This window comes from Aplysia californica, unplaced genomic scaffold (genome assembly GCF_000002075.1).
Source record: "Aplysia californica isolate F4 #8 unplaced genomic scaffold, AplCal3.0 scaffold00076, whole genome shotgun sequence".
NCBI classification, from domain to species: Eukaryota; Metazoa; Mollusca; class Gastropoda; order Aplysiida; family Aplysiidae; genus Aplysia; species Aplysia californica.
The window spans coordinates 1,351,188-1,355,753 of NW_004797346.1; the positions used below are offsets into that span (position 1 = coordinate 1,351,188).

General features: G+C 43.3%; 1 protein-coding gene across 4 annotated transcripts in view; it reads right to left on the reverse strand.

Annotated features, from left to right (window-relative positions):
- LOC101861649 (aquaporin-8) overlaps window positions 1-4,566 on the reverse strand; it is a 43,593-nt gene that overhangs the window by 6,659 nt on the left and 32,368 nt on the right. The window lies entirely within an intron of this gene.

Genomic DNA, 4,566 nt, shown 5'->3' on the forward strand with positions numbered 1-4,566 from the left:
GTAAGGGAGAGGAAAGAAAAAGCAGCAGTTCCCTGTTTCAATTTCGGCACAGTTGTGAGCATGACATTGATGAATCAGCCCATTTACAATTCTACTGTGCAACAGAACATGGTCATGTTCCCCCATTGGGAATGGCCTAAAGACACTTCAGTCAGTAGGGCCGCCCCGGGGAGTGTTGAAGAAGAGAAGGGCATTGGCAAAATGGAAAAGACGAAGAAGCACACCACGCAAGCATGTTCACAGAATACCAGCACAGAAGCTGGAGTGTTTGTCTGTGCACGTGTGAGTGTGTGTGTGTGTGTGTGTGTGTGTGTGTGTGTGTGTGTGTGCTTGTGTGTGTGTGTGTGTGTGTTTGTGTGTGTGTGCATGGTCGAAACAGAGAGCGAGAGAGAGAGAGAGAGAGAGAGAGCGAGAGAGAGAAAGCGAGAGAGAGAGAGAGAGCGAGAGAGAGAGAGAGAGAGAGAGAGTAAGAAGAAAGAGAAAGAGGAGAGAGGGAGAGTGAGGAGGGAGACAGAAGGAGATAGAGAGATAAGAGTGAGAGAGAGAGAGAGAGTGGGGTAGAGAGATGAAGAGGGACAGAGGAAGAAGTGTACATACAGATTGTGTGTGTGGGGGGGGGGGGGTAGACACATCCATGGAGATAGTCAGAGAAAAATGCAGAATCGACTGTAAAGAGGCTATATTGTGTACGTCAGGAGCAGCTACATCGATGTTACGCCATCAAAACAAGTTATAATGACAGATAATTACTTTGCAACACGTTTAAATGCACACTCCCTCCACTTCTGTCCCTGCTACTTCACAGCTAAAAGCTAACGGCTATTTCCACGACGCAGGTCATCTCTATACAGTAGGATTTCACTCAAGCGCTAACAGCAATCTCACAGTCATGCTGAGTGGCTTGCACAGCGTCACTCCATATATGGCCATCAGTAAGGACGATCATATAATATGTGACGTACAATTAGACAACCATGTCGGAGACAGCTGCTGTGCAGCTACACAGCAAAAAAGAGGTAAAAATAAAGTAATAATAAAGTAATTTATGATTCGTGTCTTATAGCTGGCTCAAGTACGATATAGTTGAATAAAACTAGATCTACTCCAACAACTGAGGGAGTGTGAACCCAGACATGTATAGCGTTCCGGACAAAGATCTTCAGATCTGACATGGTTTTTGCCTGTTCATTTATCTTGGAGGGGGTAGTGGCCGGGTAGGAGGTTTGACGACCTCATCGACACAATTTTGATAATTCAGGAGACGGGCTTTGACCCTGCCAGGCAGGGCTAACCCGGGCTGAGACAGGTACATTGCAAAACGTTACAAAAGAGAAACAAAGATACTCTCTACAAATTCTCCCCACATGGGAATCAAATTCGGGTTTCCTGTGACAAGAAATCACCTAACCGTTATATCATAGATGCCACTGGCCAAGTCCTCTCCTTGAAGATGTGCGGATGGACGCATGCGCAAAAATTGGACAAATATAGCGTCGTCCGAAATACCCAGAGGGGGGTTCAAAATCCCCAGCACTTGTTCCCGGAACTAAAGTTCTTTCGGGTTGAAAAGAAAAAAAAAAACGCTCGACAAAGGAGAAAAAACTAAACAGTCGAATTTAATCAACTGTTCCTTCCCATACTTCGAATAAGTTCACAACCAGCTGAGCCACAATAATCACTTGCCAACATTTTGAATGCAATTTACATAAGGTTCAATACTAGAGGACAAAATAGCCCACTGACGAGTTCTTGTTGTGAAACCCTTGACTTCGAGAACCATTTTCCACACCTCAGCTTACCTGGTGTTGTGAAAAATGATATAGCCAAAGTCTATAATGCGTTATCACGTTATGAATTATTCAAATATGAAAATCCACAACGAAAACCTCGTGCTAACAGACATATCCTACAGAAATTGCCTTAACTGAGTTAACCTAACATTGCACGTACACCAGCGGGTTGCTTTTTTCATGGAGGTAAACATTACGGCAGGGTTTACAGGCGCGTGTGCTATGGTTTCTATTGTTCGTAACACGCCAAACTCAAATGGACATTTTGTATGACCACTGTAATTATTAAAAATTGGGTGATTGGTTGATCGGTTGATCCTGTGGTACAACCTCGAGCTGAGGGATGTCATGGAGGACAAGAACAATTCAGAGCCCACACCTATTATGAAAATTAAAGTAACAGCTCTGCATGGCGGCCAGCAATGAATTACAGAGCAGCGAATTCTGCTAGATGCCCTAAGTCTTGTCTGGTTTTAAAAAAACAAAAAACTTTTGACATTTCAAGAGGGGAGAGAGTAGCAAACAACCCACCACTGAAATCCGCTTACTAAAGGAGTATCAAAATCAAAGATCGCTGTACGCCCCCCCCCCCCCCCCCCAATTAAAAAAAAATGTTTTAATATATTCAAATTTGTAAAAATTAAAAATACCACTTTTTAGAGTGTTTAGGAAGCGGGTTGATTCGACCCTGTGTGCCCGAACCAACCTGGTATTAGAACAGAAAGACGATAAGAATCGATAATATATAAACTTCATGATCCGGGAACGAAATTCGGGCCTTGTGCGTGCAAAGCGTAGAGCCAATCCACTAACCTACAGATGCCCATTAATATCAATGAGAGACATTTAAACATTGGCGACGGAGGACTGATTACAGTACATGATTAAGAGCTTGCTCCTCTTTTATCTTTTTTCACATTGCAATACGGTAAACAGCGAGTGACTCATTCCACAGGGCGTGTCTGGACACACGAGGGCTGCTAACAAATAAATGACTCATTTTCAGCACGATGGACGCTGTGTCGCTGTAAATTATGAGTTTGATCAGGAACTCTGTAGTTCGAGGTTCGAAAGCCACTGTGGTCTGAACCATTATTTTTGCCCTTTCGAGTATTCTTCTTCTCAAACAAATATCATGAAGGAGGACCAAGTGTTCCGCCTTCACAATTTAGAGACGTTTTACAGCACAATCGACACAACCCAGCATTAAGGATACAACATTAACAACCATAGCAAAAGCAAAGTGTCCATTTCAAAGTCGCCCCCCCCCCCCACAACTTCAATAGAAAAATGTCAACAGAGGACGCAAGATCTGAAGAAGGATATTTACCCAAATCTATTACGCCGGAGGGAGCTAACAACACTATTCGAGAGCTCAGATGAAACTCCTGCGGATTAAAAAAGGGGTGTTTACCTCAACCTAAGTTGCTAAAGATTTAAAATAGAGAAAAACAACACATGCAAAGCAGAGATCAGTGGGCGTAATGGTATGGTATTTGGAAAAGTACGGCACGGCTCGGTGCGAAACCGTAGAGTACGGTATGGATCACGTGGCGTAGCGTGGCGTGGCATTGTATGTTAAGGAATGGCCGTAGAGTACGGTATGGATCACGTGGCGTAGCGTGGCGTGGCATTGTATGTTAAGGAATGGTATGGAATAACAGGGTATGAAAATGATAATGTAATTGTAGATGTCCAACACCCCATTAAACACAATTTAGATGACTAATTTTATTTAGTACGCGAACTGTTTCGACCCGCCGTCGGGTTACCCCAGGCTTAGAGATACGACGTGAGTGCAGACGGACAGACAAAAATGCTCCCCGAACGGGACTCGAACTCATGCTGTCTGAGCTCAACGACGAAGTGTCTACACTGTTACACCACAGACGCCGAAGCAAGGTATGGGCTCGAAGAAAGAGGTGATAAGGCTGCTTAAAAGAAGAGTATCCCGAATAAAAGATCTTCCGAAGAGACTGCCGAAAAGGGTGGAGGCCATACAAAATCATATCACTCAGATCCAAAGTAAAATCTGGTGATGGCTAAAATGGCCGCAAAAACAAGGTATCCACTTAGGTAACAGAGTACCGGGGCAATTCTGAAATCCTATCAGACAGTCAACATGGTCTAGTAGCTAGATACACAGACAAAAATATGATAGCACTGCACTGAGGTATTTATTGCTTTGTTTTACTGCCACACTAACATTCCTATAGGCTGTGTAATCATTGACCAATATTCGGGCAGTAAAAATTTATTGTTGCGAAACTCACAAACATCTAGCAGTTTAGGAAAACTGACTAATTTGTTTCGTTCACCGCCCGGTTAATATATGCAATGAAACAACTATAATGTGCTTTATAGGGCGTTGGAATTTTTTCAGCAAATTTATTTAAGCATGCACACACAAACACACAAACTAAAATACAAACAAACAAACACACACACACACACACACACACACACACACACACACACACACACACACACTATGTATCTAATGAGCGTGGGTGTCTGACTATGCAAGTATATGTATGCATGCGTGTATGTGTGTGCTTGAGTGTGTGTTTGAGTGTGTTTGAGTGTGTTTGAGTTAATTGGGATTGTGTGTGTGAGTGTTGTGTGTCTGTGTGTGTGTGTCTGTGTTTGGGTGTCTGTGTGTGTGTGTGTGTGTGTGTGTCTGTCTGAGTGTATCTGTGTGTGTGTGTGTGTGTATGTGTCTGTGTCTGTCTGTGTGTATCTGTGTGTGTGTGTGTGTGTGTGTATGTGTGTGTGT